Genomic DNA, 18,803 nt, shown 5'->3' with positions numbered 1-18,803 from the left:
CGATTTTCTGTTTCCATCTTTGTGTGACCTTCTCCAGGTGTGCTCTCCTCTTCTTATAAGGAAACCCATCATTTAGGGACCACCCTAAACCCAGATGACCTCATCTCAAGACCCTTCCCTGATGACATCTGCAAAGAAAACCCTGCTTACAAATAAGGCCACATTCTGAGGTTCCAGGGGACATGAATTGGGGGGTGGTGTGGGATACCATTTGACCATAAGTACTTATTAGCATCTGCATTTCTACAAATGAGAGAACTGAATTGCCCAAGATCACACGGTTGGTGGGTGGAAGATGGATGACTTCACCCCAGGTTTATAGGACATCACAGTGCTCAGACTCTCCCCAGACCTGCTGGAGGGGCTATGGAGCTATTGGGAGCCTCTGAGAAAAGACTCCCATTAAGAGCAGCTCAAGGTGGGTCAGACACGACTCATGCTTGAAAAATATTTAGAATGCATAACTGAAATGAATATTCCCCAAAGACCTCAAATCCAGGCTGTAGATGCAAATAGAGCATTTCTCTTTCATGACTACCTGATGGGGACTTTTGCTCTGGAAAACTGGTGTGAGCCAGCCAAGATCAATGGTGCACAGTTTGTGCTTCTGTCTACTGCTGCTGTCCTTGGCATTAGAAAAACCCTCAGCCACAATCAATTTTATATTTTATTGCCTTTTTACCTGGTTCTCCAACAATTTCAAGTACACTGGAGCATCTTTTCTTCTTAATGGTCTGTCCTCCTGAAATTTATTTTTGGAAACAAATGAGTAAACAAAAGAAACCAAACCTAGCTTGATCCCAATAACTCTGAACCAGACAAAGTGGGTCCTCTTTTTAGGTTCTTTGCCACTTCCAAGGCTTTAAAAGGGTCTTATGAGTCATTCGTTTGTTGGCTTTTGTGGAAGTATTTATGTAGAGCCACTGAGTAGCACAAACCGTGGAGCAAGGTTGGGATTTTTTATGAATGTGGTCTCTGACCCCAACTACCTATCTCCTCTTAAAAGGGAAACGATAGGACTTTCTGGAGCTGCCCACTCATTTGGCCTGGTTTTCAATGCCCAAATGACAATTTTTCACCCTTATCCTCATCTTCAGTCAAAAACACAGAAAACAAAACACAAGGACAGAATTCTAAACTCTAAGGGGGAAAATCTAGGTCCCAGAGCAATGCATTAGTCAAACCTGAAAAGTGACTGTCTCCAAACAGAATGACAAATTTTCATCTATATTATATTATCTTAGCTGCCCTACAATGCTGACACCAACTACCAGGAGTGAGGTCGAATTTCACAGTTAAGACTGTCCTCACTTCAGATGCTAGCTGCAAGCTCAGAAGTCCCCAGGCCACCTGCACTTCTGACCATCTGGCTACAGATTCATGGCCCGTGGCTGTTCCCTCAGGTTCAATAATTCATAAGAACAACTCCTAGAACTCAAGAAAGCACTGTGCTGACTTCTACTGTTTTATTATGAAGGATACAAATTAGGGCCAGCTGAAAGAAGAGACCCATAGGGCAAGGCTGGGAAGAAGAGCCCAAAGGCAAGCTTCTGTGTCCTCAGATCTTCATGTTTCCCACACATAGACATCTGATTACCAACCCAAAGTGTGCTGAGCTTTGGTGTCTAGAGTTTTTACTGGGGTTTCATTATATAGGCATGGTTGATTCAATCACTGCTGGTCACATGATTGAATTCCATCCAGCCCAGAGGTTGGCTGATGTCGCCTGACCAGGAGCCCCAACACTGTCATCACACAGTAGGTCCTTCTGGCATGGCCGGGGCCCCCGTCTGCACCATTGTGCTAGCATAAACTCAGGTGTGGTCTGAGAGGCCCACCATGAATAATGGACACTCCTCTGTCAATTGGGAAATTGCAAGGATTCAGACACCCCTTCTCAGGAACCAGAGACAGAGGTCAGCTAGATGCATTGACATCAACACATTCTTATATAATCTACAGGACCTAGATTTTAAAAAGTGTTCTCTCTTCTCTCTCATTGATAAGAATCTTTTGTTTTTTACTTCATAAAGACAAGGATCCCTGTTTGCTGGACTCTGATTTACAGGATGGGCTGGGAAGGGAGCCCGAGAGTCGGCTTGGAAAGGAGTTGGGGCCGGGGTGGGCAGCTGAGAGGGGTAAGTTTGGGCCAGGACGGCCTTGGGAGCAGCAAGGTGCCAGGAACAGGTGGGAGGGAGCTTTAAGAAGTGCACACCATGCGAGGGGGTTAAGTTAGATTGCCTGTAATATGTGTGGAGAAACATGACGGCACTTAGGAACAAAATTCATTTTCACTTGTGACAGTGGACCTGTTCTTTAAAATACCTTCTCCTTCACCTTCATATTGCAAGTGGGAGCCAGTTCAAATGTGTGTGTGCGCTTCCAGCTGGAGTATAGACAAGAAAGGCATGTGCTGGGGCTGGCAGGAGTCCAAGGATGAAAGTGCAAAGGCCCTGGGGCTCGAAGATGGGTGGTCTGGTCGTGGATGTAATCCGTGCTCTTTTCTGTACAACTGGATTCCTCTTGGTGCTGAGCATGGGGCAAGGAAGGAAAACACATCAACAGGATGGTAGGAACTGGGGAGTTCCATCACGAGTCGGGGGCCAAGGGCAGCACTGGGATCCTCATCTGCAAAACGGGGACTGGCTTACTCTGAGCATGTTGGCACCGCAGCATTCTCCTTTGGAACCTATTTTAGGGAGTACCCACAGGCTCTCCTTTGCTCTATCTGCATTTTTTGCCTAGTGGATGTTTTCTAGACACTCAAGAAGCTGGTAGATAAAGAACAGCTCCTGTCTTCCCTGCCATCATCCTGATGCCATTCTGAGTTGTCCCCAAGGCCCCCCCAGTGGGGGCCGTGCTCCTCTTGTCCCCAGCGGTGACTAGTTCACTAAGCACCCTGTGTTCTCGGCCTCCCCAGCCTTGTTTCCCCTTGCCCTGCCATGTTTCCTGGGATCACCTCCCAAATAAACCACTTGCACAAAGATCCTGGTCTCAGCATTGTCTTCCAGGGAAGCCCAAGCCAAGATGTGAAATTATCCTGAGGTTGAGATCCTAGGTCAGAGGGCTCAGCACAGCGCTGGTGCATAGGAAGCCTTGTTGACTATCAGGTGCAATCCTAACCCTCGAATGGGTGGGATTTGCAGGGAGGTGAGCCTTGGAGACAGTTGGGAGAGGTCCAGGTGGAAGGGCGCTGGGGCGGGGGGGGGGGGGGGGGGGGGGGGGGGGGGGGGGAGGGGGGTTTGGGGGCGTGTCAAGGCAGGAGGAAAGAGCGCCCTCTGGGGGTGAGAGGAAGAGGTGCCTGAAGAGTGGATGAAGGGTTGACCAACTTCACCCACCCAGGAGCACAGAGATCTTTACCCTTCTAAACTCCTCACTCCTAAGGGGATGGGCTTAATTTCTCAGAGTCTGTGTTCACGGTCCCTCAGCTCTGTGCAGTTCCGTTTTCCTGGTCCCTGACCCACAGTTCAGGTAGCACAGGTGGGCTCCTTCACCTGGAGCTACAATACTCTTTTCCCCTTTTACTGTTATTCCTGTTATTTATGATCACCTCAAGCATAAAGCTTTATTGTAATCAGAGCAGCATCTTATATCTCTAGACCACCTTTCATCTGACACTTGTCTGACACTCACCAAAGACACTGGAAACTTTAAAGAAGCCACACAAAGCTCTCCTTGGCTCCACCCTCCTCTTAAAGGCAAGTGTCAGGGGCAGGAAAGGAAACAGATCAGATCACATATTTACTCACCAGCCTCCCTGGCTTCTCACAACAAACCACTAAGGGAGGAATTATAAGCCCCAATTTGCAGATATAGAAAAGAGCTTCCTGGAACAAATTTACTGGTTTCTCAGCTCAAGATCACGTGACCCAGACCACACATTCCCAAAAGGCTTCCCACACGGGCTTGCGACATCTCCAGATGAAGCATACGGACTACGTTAGAAGGAAGACACATTTCCTCCTACTGCTGTAAATCGACCCACGCCGCCTTCCTGCATAATGAATCAACGTCTTTTTAAAATAAGCCCTCTAATCGACGTGGGAAAAGCACGATTGTATCACACTGTGTTTAGTTAAAAGAGTTCATTTCTCTCAGGAAAATATTTTAAAATACACAATTTTGTGGCAGTTTTCAGCATGTTGTCACACTCAAGTGTGGGAACCTTAAAATGGAGCTCTAAAAATATTGTATTATATATTCGAACATTGCTAAAAGAGTAAATCTTAAAAGCCCTCATCACGAGAAAAAATTTCTGTTAACTGTGTGGTGGTGATGGATGTTAACCAAACCGAACTAACTGTGGTGAGCATTTCGCAGTATGTGAGTACACCAAATCATTATGCTGTACACCTAAAACTAAGAAAATGTTACATGTCAATTATATCTCAACACTGGAGGGGAAAAAAGAAGCGAGATTCTCTAAAAGTAAACATCCCTGTATCATGAGATAATAAAACAAAACGAAGTAACAACTTTTGGGAGGAAGATTTTATTTATTCATTCATGAGAGACACAGAAAGAGGCGGAGACAGAGGCAGAGGGAGGAGCAGGCTCCCTGCTGGGAACATGATGTGGAACTTGATCCCAGGACCCCAGGATCACGCCCTGAGCCAAAGGCAGCTGCTCAACCACTGAGCCACCCAGGCGTCCCAAGTAACAACTTTCTTAGCTCCAGACTGCAGGGGAACAGACTGTGGGGTTGGGTTTGGCCTGCAGGCTGGAGTTTGCTAACCCTTACTGTGGTCGATTACATTACCAAGAAAAAAAAAAAGGGAAGTGGCCCTGGCCACTCCTGATTCCCAAGAGACCCTCTCTCAGGCCTCTCCCTCATGCCTTTTATTCTGTCTTGGGTTGAGGACCCCAGAAGCAGACCCCCCCAAAAAGATTTGAGGGCAAGCGGTTTACATAGAAGTGGTCCTAGAACATCCCGGTCAGAGAGCAAGGAAGTTGGACAGAGAATGAAGGCAACGAGTAACGGTTTTCCCATGATCCAGTTACCATGGTAAGCAGCTGGAAACCAGCTGGGGACCCCTGGGAGACAGGTGGAGCACACCTCAGATTACCTACCCTGCTATACAGGTGAGTGACTTGGGGTGGGTGATCACCCTCCAGCTGTACCTGCTATTAGCTGAGAGCTGCTCGTGTGAGCCACAGAAAGCCTCTAGGTGGGGAGTCCCGGGTGGCTGCAGATGGCAATGGTGCAGACTTTGTAGCCAGAAGTGTGAGCACCAGGGGACATGAGCGGGGGCCCTGATGGCCTCTCCTGTTAACAGCTTCTTCTGGAGCATGCACCTCCTTATTCAAAACAGCTCTCCTCTTCCTCAAAATGGCTAATCTCAGTTAGTGAGCTCACATTAGGAAACTGTACTCTATTTCCCCCCTCTCTGTGTAAAAAAACGAAATGATTCAGTTTAAATATACATTTTTTAATACATTTTGACAAGGCCAAGAATGCAAGCCCCAAGAGGGCAGGAATGAAACCAACCAGTTGTTTCTACCCCGTTTATTCACAGAATCTCACTCTGTCCAAAGGCTCAATAACAAAGCCACAGAAACAAAACTTTCCATTCTGAGGTGGGCAGTGAAAGAAGGAGGAGGCCGAGGTGGCGGCAGCAGGTCAAGCCTCTACCACTGTTCCTTTTAACAGAAGAGAAACTGAAAGAGCTGCAGCCACAGCCCAGGGTCACATGATGAGTAACAGTAGCATGTGTCATTCTCACATACCCTCGCTCCACTCAGGGGTATGTGGATTCAACACTGCAGCCCCCATGGCACTGTCATCCTCCACCCTCTGGCCCTGAACAGCAGTGTTGAGACAGAGCAGGGAGTGCCACTCAGTGGGTCCCCAGACCCTCTGGTCGAATCTGCAGGCATGTGTGAGGGTCTTCTGTGCACAGAATGGAGACGAGGCAGCAATTGGTGCTGTGGCCCAGGCCCATAGTGATGTGGCATGTGCATCAGAGTCTGATTTGTGTCAAATAAGGGTTCGGGGACTGCCAGAAAAATAGTGTAGGCCTCAGTGCACCAAGGGTGGGACAGTGAGGGTCATTTGCTTGGGTGCAAGCAGTAGAAAACACATTGTCAAAAAAAAAAAAAAGAAAGAAAGAAAAGAAAACACATTGTCTATAGAGAATTTTAAAATAATAATAAGACCAGCTAATTGTGCCAGCAATTCTACATAATGCCAATGATAAATTATTACTTCTTAAAAAATATCTTTGATTGGTCTAAGTGCAAAACAATTGCTGTGGTTACTGCTGGGTTTTAATAATACATATGTGAGCCTCAGATTAGCACATTTTTATTACTTGAAATTTAATAAATATTGTATTCTACGGGGAAGTTAGTTCAGTTCCACAGTCCACCCCAAACACGCACCAACTCATCTACACAGCATGTTCAGTTCAAGAGTATGTTGCCATGGGAACAAGACAAGGATGCTTGTTTCAGCACTTCCACTGGAGCACCTGGCCAAGGCAATTAGGCAAGAAAAAGAAAGAAAAGGCATCCATATTAGGAAAAAAAATGTAAAACAATCTATATTTGCAGATGACATGATCCTAAGGAATCTACTAAAATCCACTTTTAAAACTAATAAACAGGGATCCTTGGGTGGCACAGCGGTTTGGCGCCTGCCTTTGGCCCAGGGCACGATCCTGGAGACCCGGGATCGAGTCCCACATCGGGCTCCCGGTGCATGGAGCCTGCTTCTCCCTCTGCCTGTGTCTCTGCCTCTCTCTCTCTCTGTAACTATCATAAAAAAAAAAAAAAAAACTAAAAACTAATAAACAATTTTGGCAGGATTGAGAGACATAAGATCATTATAGAAAAATTGATCATAATTCTACTAGCAATAAACAATATGAAAACAAAATTAAGAAAATTATTCACAATCTTAAGGAAAAAATTAAGAAAATTATTCATTTATAATAGCATCAAAAGCAGTAAAATACTTAGGGATAGATTCAACAGGTGTGTCTTGGTGGCTCAGTTAGTAAAGCAGCCAACTCTTGGTTTCAGTTCAGGTCATGATTTCAGGGTCCTGGGATACAGCCCCAAGTCAGTCTCCACACTCAGCAAGGGGTCTGTTTGGGGATTCTCATTCCCTCTCTTTCTGCCCCTCCCCTTGGCATGCACCCACTCTCTTTCTAAAATAAATAAATAAATCTTTGAAAAAAAGAATAAATTTAACAGAAGAAATGAAGACTTATACACTAAAAACTAAAAATATCATTGAAAGAAATTAAAGATCTAAATAAATGGGAAAACATCCATGTTCATCCTCCTCAAATTGATCTATGGATTTAACACAATCTTATCAAAATTTACTCTGGCTGTTTGGCAAAAATTGACAAGCTGTCTCTAAAATTGATATGGAAATTTAAGGGGCCCAGCATAGCAAAGACAATCTCGAAAATGAAAAACAAAGTTGAGGAACTCACACCTCCTGATTTCAAAGCTCACTACAAAGCTACTGTAATCAAGATATTCTGGTACCAGCTTAAGGATGGACATATACATAATGGAATAAAATTGAGACTCCAAAAATAAACCCTTACTTATAGACAACTGATTCTCAACAAAGGGGCCAGGACCATTCAGTGAGGAAAGAACGTCTTTTCAACGAGGGTGCTGGGATCTGCAAAAGAATGCATTTAGACCCCTACCTCACTCCATACACAAATAGCATATCAAAGTGGATCACAGACCTAAATGTAAGGACTAAAATTACGACCCTCTTAGAAGAGAACATGGAAGTAAATATCTGTGACCTTGGGTTATCACTGATTTCTTAGCTATTTCACCAGTTCAGAAAGTGGCAAAAGAAAAGATCAAGTGGACCACATCAAAATTAAAAATTTTCCTGCAAACAATACCATCAGGAAAGTGAAAAGAACCCACAAAATGAGGGAGAATACTTACAAATCACAAATCCGATAAGGGACTTATATCCAGAATACATAAAGAACCCTCACAACTCAATTAAGAAGTCAACCCCATGTTTTAAATGGTCAAAGAAACGGAATAGATATATCTCTAAAGAAGATATGCAGAATGGCCAATCAACACATAAAAAGATGCTCAATATCATTAGTCATTAGAGAAATTCAGATCAGCATCTCAATGAGATTCCACATCATACCCATTACAATGGTTCTAATAGAAGAGACAGTAACACGTGTCAGCAAGGAAAGGAAAAATCAGAACACTTATACACGTTGGTGGGAACGTAAATGCTGCACTGCAGTTGCTTTGGAAAACAGTTTGGCAGTTCCTTAAAGTGTTTAATAGGACCCCGAAATCCTACTCTTAGGTGACCTACTCAAGTGAGAGGAAACAAACTTGTACATCAATGATCATAGCCTTATTTGTAGTTGTCCAAAAGTGGAAACGACCTGCATGTCCATCAACTGAAAAAGAGACCAACAAAATATGGTGTATCTAGAGAAAAGAGTGATATTTGGCCACACAAGAAATAAAAGACTGATTCATGCCATGTCATGGACGAACCTTGGAAACCTTTTGCTAAATGAAAAAAGCCAGATACAAAAGTCCATCGATGGTGTGATTCCTTCAGTAGAAAATGTTCAGAATAGGCAAATCTGTAGAAATAGATTAGTGGTTGGCGAGGGAGGTAGGGAAGGGTGGTGGAGGAGGGGCTTGGGTGTGGAGGGCAGAGAATGACTGCCAGTGGGTACAGAGTTTGTTTGGGGAGTAGTTAAAAAGTTCTCAAATTAGGCTATGGTATGATTACACAAGTCAGTAGAGATCCATACCAAAAACCATTGAACTGTACCCTTTAAGTAGGTGAACTTGATGGTATACAAATTATATCTCAATAAATAAAGTTCCTAAAGGTTCAGAATTGTTGAAGCTCATTTGAGACTGGTTCTTGTCTGTGACCCCACAGCACTGCATACTTTTGTCTTTACCCAGCAGATTTCTAATGAATAACAATAGCACAGTGATTATAAAGAACAAAACAACTTGAATTACTTCATTTCTGCCATTCTTGTGGCCGCTTGGAGTTGTCATTTATGTTTAAAATTTAAAACAGGGAAACAGGGTGCTTCATGAGCTGTAATATTTATCTCATTAAGCACACATTTTAGTTCACATGTGAAATATTTTCCTGAATTTGAATAACATCTTTAAAATTGCAATTCATTCTTTCTATAACCGGTCATTGTTTTGAAACCAAAACCAAACAAATAATGATTGTTACTGATCATAATATAATTGTACCTGAGATTAATTCTGAAGTATAGAGGATAGTGTTTACAAATGATCTGCTCTGGCTGTCAGATACGCTGGTGCTGTTGCTGGAGGTGGGACATGTGGCAAAGGGTTGGAATGTCACACTCTAAAGAAACTAGCTGCACTCACAGAAATACAGGCAGGCCCGATGGAACTTCATAGTTATTAATAGAATATTGATATATTTCATGTGTTGGTCAAGTACTTTAACATAGGGTGGGCCATTCGCACATCGTACTTTGATCGTGGTATCCCTTAAAACAAAAGTTGGTGCTGAAAAAAGTAACGTCTATACGGGATACGTAGAGGCACATGCGTGTACAAGAGTGTGCATTTGGTTGTTTGGTGTTTCTTGTTTGGTTTTGATTTTGCTCTGTGTGTCCCTCTTGGCAACTCCCAAGTGGGTGTCTCGGACAATATGCCAAATGAAACCCTCCTACCTTGACAGTGTCCAGCGTATTCATCATGTGTGTTTATTTCTCAGCTCAACATTTCAAGCCATGTCGTTCATTCCCAGCATTTGCTTCTGTCTCATCAACCCGGGGGCAATTTTTTCTCCTGCCCACCTTCCATCGTTCCTCCTTTCCTTGCTCCTTGCAAACTTCCCTTCTTTATTCTCCCAGCTATTAATCTGTGATTCAAAGTTGCCAAGTTTCTCTGTGTTCTGACACCCTGAACTCAGCCATTTCAGTGGAAACATTTCAAACAGACTCGAGTCTTTGATTAAGGTAATCAAAGGTCAAAAACACAAATCTTCTGCTCTGCGTATGCTTAAGTTCAAAGTAGATAACAATGCGCTTAATTTTATAGAATGTAAAACATTCACAGGCTTACGCTTAAAGGGATTAGATAAGTGCATGCCTAGAAAGACACGACTAGTTGTCACATAACGGTCCCACGCTGGAGTCGATATTGATAAGTGACAGGTGCTTTCCACATCAGTCATGGAGGGCTGCTTAATTCTTCATTGGCTGGGGTGATCTCGGAAATGCCGGGCTCAGCTGAACCTTGGGGGAATAAACTGAAGTGTGTTATGCACACAGATACTGAGAGATGCCTCATAAAAACCCAGACTACTATAAAACAGTTTGAGAACCACTGGTGTGTAGATGACTATGTCGAAAGTGGCCAATTCTATAAGCCACCACATTCGTATTTTTAATGAGCCCTGACTTTGGTGTTCAAACATTGTGTGCTAAAAACAGACATAACTCAGCCATTTGTATTACTTGGGTGTTTCCAGTTGCTCTCTCTAAAAGCAAAGGGAGGGGAAAACGCAATTGGCAGGCATGGTGATGGATGAGCAGGACTACATATTTTCCATTTTTAAACAGGGGGACTGGAAGCACATATTGGGCCACTCTTACGGCCTGTGCGGAGAGAATGGACTCCACTTGATGAAGCACCTTTCAAGCCTCAGGTAACCCAGAGCGTTTTAGAGCCTAATCAGTTACATGCTGGTAATACAGTCCCTGAAGACAAACAAAGCATCCATTATGTGCTTGCTGCAATAGCTCACACACATTTCTGGTCATTACTGCGATTATTCATTATTTATGCGGAGCCACAAGCACATACGCCACACTGTAAAATGGATGTAATGTGCCAATTACCCTAATGTTGATTAACCGAGAAAGAAAATGGTCAAGTTTTGGAGACCGTCATCTATCCCCTTGGAAAGGGGAAAAAGGGACAGAGCACGGCAGTCTGCAGTGATTGGGTTGGTTCTATATTTTCCCGACATCTGCCTACCGCACAAGATGGCACCTCCATGGCCCATCATGAGGCTGCCCTCCTGGGTTCAGACCAAAAGCCCTAAGTTCACTGCAGCACTGGTGCTATCACAAGTCATAGTACTGTCATTTTGCCCATTTTCTGCAGACGTGCCTCCCCATCAATACTGTGGCAGAGTGAATTTCAAGGTACCTTTTCCCCCATGAGATATATAGATGGCTATCATCATATTTCATAGCTCAAGCAATTGAAAACTGTTGAATGTATTTTACCAGCCTACAGATGGGAACATTTCCTCCTGGATTCAAGCCATGCTTTCTGCAGGAATTAAAGAAAGAAAAAAAAAAAAAAAAAACAAGTCAAGGGTCATTTAAGGTGTTTGGCACACCAGGAAAGTAAATGGATCTTTCAGCAGGTTGTTTTTTCCATCCGTGTGGGGTAATGTGGATCCACGGATGCCCTTCTGAATCATCTCTGCATAGGGAGATGGCATGGTAGCAGTCTGAAATGAAGAGGAATGAGCTCCAAGGAGCAGAGAGCAATAATAGCAGGGAAGTACAAAATACGTAAAACATAATTAAAGGCCTGGAAGGTTGTTTTGCTCTTGATGCTATTTTGGGGGGTGTTAATATATACAATGGCAGTGAGGTGTGGCATCTGGGAGAAAAGCAATATATTAATTCTCAGATCAATAGTTTGTGAAATGCCTTTTTGCCGTCCCAAGCGTGCGACTGTTGCAGTGATAAGGAGTGATTTTCTTGGAGTTGAAGACAGCCACCACAGGATGAGATTGCTCTCTGGAGGGGAGAGGTGGAGGGAGGGGGAGCGCCAGCCAGGGAGGGGTCATTTAAGAGCTAGGCCCTCATCATCCCCTGGGTTCCTGCTCTCATTCTGTTTTGCTCTCAGTGCAATATAGAAATGTCTCAAAACACAGCATTGCGACTGGGTCCGAGGGGCGGCTCTAGGTAACGCCAGCCTCTCATTTTCCCTCCTGATCTCTTGTCGGGGCTCCAGCAGCTATTAACCTGTTGTAGATAGATAAAATTACTCGGTGGGGGAGGAGAATCAAAGGTGGGAGTTTGGGCGGCTAGACTGAGACTTATTTGGGGGACCATGATGAGAAAAGGGGGGGCTTGGCAGACAAAGCTGACAATTAGGGGAATGGAATGAATATAATGAACCGTATCCACTGTGCAGCTATGGCATGGGACCCTGCTGTTCACGTCCCGTTTCTAAGATGTTTGGGGTGACCCCATCAAGGGAAACTTTGTTGTGAACACCTCCCCAAGCAGCCCACAGCTCCAGGGGAGATCACTCTGGGGGCACCTGTGGCTCCAGCTGGGGCCCCCTCCTTCAGCATTTATCCCCCTGCTTGTTGGCTCTCCTCTGCTTTCCCTGTGAAAGCACCCCCTCCCAAAATCACCCCTGGGAATCTCGCCTCTGCTCAGATGGGGAAGGAGCACTGGCAGCTGTGCCTGGACACAGGCTCTGCTTTCCTTTCTCTGGGGTCTGCTGTGGTTCTCTCAATAGTTGGACAGAGAGGATAGACCGGGATCCTGACAAGGACCAGACCTGAGTCTCAGGCTGCCCTGGCAAACACTGAATGCCACAGCACGCCCTGCAGAGATAGATGTGACACAGGCCCCCAGGAAGAGCCCACCGAGGTATGCCAGGTGACCCCCCAGCACAGGTTGCAGGTGGACTTTGGGGCTGGGTAAGACTATGGCAGACACTTCCCCAGGCCAAGAGGGAGCTGGCCAGGCTGGATGTGCAGATGTGCAGGTGCAGGAGCCAGATGTAGGGCTGAATTCCAGCAGAGGGAGCGGCAAACTGAGAAAGAGACCCAAGGAGTCAGAGGTCAGAGGCTGGGGACCCCAAGCTTCCTGGTGGCCCCCCAGGTCCCACAAGCCACTCTTCTCCCACACACCCCGATGCCATCCAGGCAGAATGCAGAGGGAGGGGCAGCTATAGGAGGCACTAGATGTTTTTATTCCAGAACACCTGAAAGCACTGTGAAATTACTGCACCCGGCTACATTTTAAGGCAGAGAGAGCTAAAATGTTATTTGTCCTACCAACACGGAGGAGGAGCTGGAAGGAAGACAAGATGACTTCCAGCCAAAACAGCGAGCACACGTTTGCTGGTGTCAGTGACCCTGTGGCCCCAACACCCGCCCACGGATTGTGTCAACTTGAACGCAGGGGCTGTGGGCACTCAGCCAACCAGTTCTCTCCCTGTGCTTTATTATTCAGAGATCCCCTACCTAGCCTCTTGTAGACATCATATATTTTATTATGAGAGAATTACATGGGAGCTCCTGGGTGGCTCAGTGGTTGAGTTTCTGCCTTTGGCTCAGGGCATGATCCCCGGGTCCCAGGATGGAGTCCCATATGGGGCTCCCTGTGAGGAACCTGTTTCTCCCTCTGCCTCTGCCTCTGCCTCTGCCTCTCTCTCTGTGTCTCTCATGAATACGTAAATAAAATCTTAAAAAAAAAAAAAAAGAATTGTATGAATATGGAAAGACACGTCTTCCAGTGGTGGATGCTCTGGGAAAAGCAAAATCACTTATTTGGGTCTTGTTCACTGTTTTCCTAGCTGAACTCGTTAGCAATGATCATTTTTTGACCAAATCCAGCTTTCAGATCATTCTGCCATAAAACCTAATGCAACCCAGTTCCCTGCACAGCATTTAGCTATTTTGGTAGCTGGGGTCTTCATGGAGAGTGTACGTGACACGCACTGACCTCTTTCCTAGGCCGGCTGCACGGTTACCATCCTGCCTCCCTGTTCTCACCGACTCATTTCACTCGTTCTCAAGAGCGTGTGTCTTCCTCTTTCTTAGACTTTTTCATGTGGTTGTAGTACATTCTCGAGGAATCTCCTTTTTTTATTTTTTTTTTCTGAGAAGTGCTTGAGAAGTAAATTTCCAAAATCCCTGCATGTCTAAGAATGTGTTTATTTTGTTCTCACACTTGATTGATTGTCTGGTTGAATACGGAACTCCACGTTTAAAGTAAATCTCCCCGAGAACGCTGGAGCATTACTTCATTATCTCTTTGCTGGAAGATAATCCAGTGCTGCTGATGAGAACCCGGAGTCCCACCTGATCCTTGGCATTCATTGGCACACATTTTTTTTTTTTTTTTCCTCTCTCTTTCTGGAAGATTTTAGAGTCTTCTCCTTTCCGGCCTTTTTCTTTCCTTCCCTGAAATTTCGTGAGCATGAATCCAGGTGCAGGTCTTTTTTCACTCTTTACAGGGGTCCTCACCGGGCACCCCTCCACCGTGTAGATATGTCACTCCTGGGCACAAACATTACTAGATACTCTTTTTCTTTTTTTTAAGACTTTATTTATTCATGAGAGAGACAGAGACATAGGCAGAGGGAGAAGCAGGCTCCCTATGGGGAGCCTGATTCCAGAACCCTGGGATCACGTCCTGAGCCAAAGGCAGATGCTCAACGACTGAGCCACCCAGGCGCCCCAACTAGATATTCTTTTGTGATTTCTCTCTTCCTGCCTGGAATGCTTCTTCAGTGACCCTTGGTTCTTTTGAGTTGATCATATAACGTCTCAACTTGTCTCTCACACTTTTCATTTCTTCGTGGATTCTATTTTATTTTCCAGCCTAGGAGATCCCATTGGCATCTCACAGTCCCTCTATTGTGCCGTGTTTGCTTATTCTTGTATTTTAGCAGTCGCTCTTCGTACGTGCTTAAGCTGGCCCTCTCTGCAGGAGGAGAGCAATGGAATCTATTCTGACTTTATGGGTTTGATTTCTGCTGGAATCTCTCTGAGGATAGTCAGTCACCAGAGGGTTTTTTTTTTTCAGGGCGGGGGGTCATTATGTTTCCTCCCTTCCCTGTGTTATGCCTCTGCACACATAGGAGACACTGGCCTATTTGCTCAGAAAGTCCCCTCTTTCAAGCCACTGGTTTCTGACCACATTTCCAAAGGCCCGGGTTGACAAATGTTTTCCGACCTCCTTACCTAAAGGCTGGTGGGGGCTCTCTGTGGCAGAGGTGGCACACCAGTAGCTTGACTTTTCTCCAGGGCAGCGCTGTGCAAAATCTGGCCAGTGGACCCCTGCCCTTCTGTGTAACAGAAATCAAAACTGATCACTTAGAAACTTTTACAGCATCTTGACATTGCCAAGAGAACCAAGCATGATTGGCAATATCTTGAGTATCTTTTTAAATTTCATTTTCTAGTAATTCCTTTGATTATTACTTTTTATAAAAGTACCAGTCCCTAACAGATAAGAAACTTTTTTTGAGAAGGTTGAGGGCCAGGGAATGTCTTCTATAATAGATAGTTGAGGAGACACTGCTTTGTGGGGCCCAAGTCAGGAGAGGTCTAGGTAAGCTGTCCCTCTGATCAATGTCACATGAGGAGGGATCTTCTTGGACCACTGTCCCCATTCTGAGAGCCCTTGACACTCAGAGCAGGTTTCCTTAGAAATATTTCTTTGGCCTTAAAATTTTAAATTTTGGGGGCACCCGGGTGGCTCAGTGGTTGAGGGTCTGCCTTCGGCTCAGATTGTGATCCCGGGGTCCTGGTATTGAGTCCTGCATCAGGCTCCCCGCAGGGAGCCTATAACCTATGTCTCTGCCTCTTTCTGTGTGTCTCTCATAAATAAATAATCTTAAAAATTTTTTTTTTAATTTTCTAGTAGCAATGTTAAAAAAGCAGGTGAAATTCATTTTGGTAACATCTGTTATTTAATTGAACATATCAAGAAGACTTATTTCAACAAGCAATATCAAAATTATGAATGAGATATTTTGTAGTCCCTTTTTTACAAACTAAGTCTTCCAAACCTGGTGTGTCTTTTACAGGTATAGTACCCAAATTCAGACACTAAATTTTCCTTGAAAATATTTGACCTCTATTTAGATTTTACAAAATTTACCGTTGAGAAAGCAGATTAATATATTCAGATTGCTCCCAATATACTTACAAGTTTTCCAGTTGAAATCAAGTACCAGTTTTTAGATTTTATTTGAAGTTAGCTAAAATCAAATAGAATTTTAATTTCCATTTCTTATTCACATCAGCTGCATATCAAGTGCCGAACAGCCAAGTGTCTGGTGGCCGCCACACGGGACCACACAGTTCTGTCTTCATAGGGGTTCAGGTTCCACAGTATGTGCATTTGTCAAAATTTATTTCTTGACATAGTTAAAATCTTTAAATTTTACCTTAAACAAACAAACCTCCATCTAATGATATGCATGTATGTAAATTTTACCCCCCAAAACACCTCTAGTTAATGATATGCATGACGAAGTATTTAAAAGTAAAGTCGCTGATGCTTCCAACTTACTCTGAAATGCATCATAAGAAATAAAGATTGATGGCTACAGGGGTAAGTAGATGGATATGTATGTAATAAATCAAATATAGCAGAATGTTCATCGTAGAATCAGGTGGCTGGGATATATGGGTATTCAGTATACAATTTTTCTAACTTGTCTGAATGCTTAAAAATTCTAATAAGGTGTTGGGGAAAAAAAGAGACATGTCTGCAATGAGCTGCACCTGCATATAATCCCACTGCTAAATCTCAAAATTACAATGTTGAGTGAAAGAAGCCAGACCCCAAAGAGAATCTAGGCATGGCTCCATTTACACAAGTTTTTGGACTTTATAGGTAAGAGGTCAGACACAATTGATCTATGCTGTCAGAGGTCAGAATGTGGTTATCTGTGATGGGGAGGATGCCTAAAAGGGGGCACAAATGAGTTCTCAGGTGTAGATGAAGTTCTATTTTTGATTATGTGTGTGGGTTACAGGTGTGTGTGTTTGTTTTGTGACCATTCACCAAGCTTTTCACAGAAATTTGCACTTGACTGTATATATAGCTCCATCATCAATTCTGTTGTTCACACTGCACATAAAGGAAACCATACCTCTTGAAACCACACTGCCTTGATGTGAAGATGTCATGGAGCGTGAGGGAGATCCCGCCCTGGTCCTAGGTGGGTCACCGGGACTAAGGGTGCGCCAGGCCTTGGCGCTATGTATTTGGGGAACTTTCTCTCTGTGTGGGTCTTGATTGCATTCTGGAACATGTTCTACAGAAAGCAAACCCGTGTTCCTCAGTCCCACCACTGCACCCCTCATGACTGCCAAGATTTCAGGTAGTCCTATGCTCCCACCACTCGCCAACATTGACTTGCCTCTTAATGGCTTCACGGATCAAATGCCTTCTCTTTATTAGCTCCAGAAACTATGCTCAGAGAACTTAAAGCACAAAACAGCGGAGCACGTTCTCTAGCTCTTACAGGGTGAATGATAAGAGCGGCAGAGAGGAGAGAAGAGAGACAAACTGAGGCAGAATAGAAGGAGATTTGTGGGGGGCCAGGGAAACTAGCAAATCAGCAGGGAGAGTAGAGTCCAAGATGCTCAGGGTGTCTGACTCATCCCAAGTTTTAGGTTCACCTTTCAGATACCCCCCCACTCCCACCCCCCCACAGGACCTTCTGGTCCATACAGTGCTTGTCCTGCAAGAGCAAGGCACCCAGAGTAAATTACTAAAGCGGGGACATCTAGAAACCACAATTTCTCTTACCAGGGTCATTCAGCAGAACTTTGAGAGCACTGGGGGTGGGGGTGGGGGGGCGGTGAGTACTCTGGGCCCAGGACAGGGAGTGGGGGAAGAAAGGCCCAGTTGGCTCTGTCACCACAAAGTGGTGACAAGGGTGACAGACAAGGGCAGGGGTCCTTGGCGGAGAGATGACCGCTGGGAAAGGCCAAGGAAGTTTCCAGAACTGAGGCTGAAAAGGGAGAGAGGCCTGGGGTGAGGGAGGAGGGAGCCCAAGGCTACAGGATTCCTTGCATCCAGCTCATTTGTGGGAAAAGCCTCCGGCCAAATCACAGGGAGGAGGTCTGGAAGTTCTTCAAAACGCAACCAATTCCTGTAAAGGACAGCCGCCTCACCCCCACCCAGAGCTGGAGAAGGGGGCATCCCTGCCCAGGGCACCACCTGGGTCCCATGGGTTCCCCGGGCCGGGGCAGGGGGACTGGGGTTAGAGCTGGGACCCGAGCTCCCGCACCCCGGGGGTGGGGGAAGGGGCCCCAGGGCCCGCCCGCTCCCCCCTCCTCCTGCCTCCCCTCCCCCCCCTCCCCTCTCCTCCTCCCCTACCCCGACCGGACCCAAACCCGCCCCGCCCCCTCTTCCTTATCTCTTTCTAACCTTTTGCATTTTTTAGTCTCATTTCCTGTCGGGTTTTGCATTTCCCTCCCCCTGCCAGCCTATGACACACTTTCTCTCCTTTTTTCTCTCTCACCTCCTCCGGCCTCGGGACTCCGGCCTGGGCGGCGCGAAGCCCCCTGCTGGCCCTGCAGCCCCGGGCGGGCGGCGCCTGGACAGCGGCCGGCCAGGCGGTGGCGCGGGGGGCCGGGGCCCAGGGGGAAGCCGGCGGCCTGCGCGGAGGAGGCGGCCGGCGCGGCTGGCGGAGCATGAGCGCCCCAGGTAGGCAGGGCGGCCGCGGGGAGGGGGGCGCGGGCGCGGCTGGGGTGCAGCGTGGGGATGCCGCTGCCTGGGGGGCGCCGTCCCGGCGGGGTGCGGGAGGCGGGGGGGGACACGCGGGGGTGGGACGGCGCGGGGGTGGGGGGGACCGTGACGCCGCGGGCCCGGGGGGTGGGGTGGGGAGAAGTGGGGGGGTCGTGGGAGATGGCGCCGCCGGGGGGGGGGGCGGTCGCGATGGGGGCGCGGCCGGGGGCAGAGCACGCGCGGGGCGGGGGCGACCTGAGAGGGCCGGGCCGGCTGGACCCCATCCCTCACCCACTCTCCCGGCCGCCCCCC

General features: G+C 46.3%; 1 protein-coding gene across 3 annotated transcripts in view; it reads left to right on the top strand.

The window, feature by feature from the left end:
- The first annotated feature begins 18,359 nt into the window (after positions 1-18,359).
- Positions 18,360-18,803, top strand: part of CARD11 (caspase recruitment domain family member 11) — a 114,093-nt gene continuing 113,649 nt past the window's right edge. For all 3 annotated transcript variants that reach the window (XM_077907633.1, XM_077907630.1, XM_077907634.1), the window contains exon 1: positions 18,360-18,470. The gene's annotated coding sequence lies outside the window, so the exon portion shown is untranslated. The remainder of the gene's footprint in view (positions 18,471-18,803) is intronic.

The sequence above is a fragment of the Canis aureus genome, chromosome 8 (assembly GCF_053574225.1).
Source record: "Canis aureus isolate CA01 chromosome 8, VMU_Caureus_v.1.0, whole genome shotgun sequence".
NCBI classification, from domain to species: Eukaryota; Metazoa; Chordata; class Mammalia; order Carnivora; family Canidae; genus Canis; species Canis aureus.
Note: the sequence above shows the minus strand (reverse complement) of the source record. Positions and strands in the feature narration are given on the sequence as shown.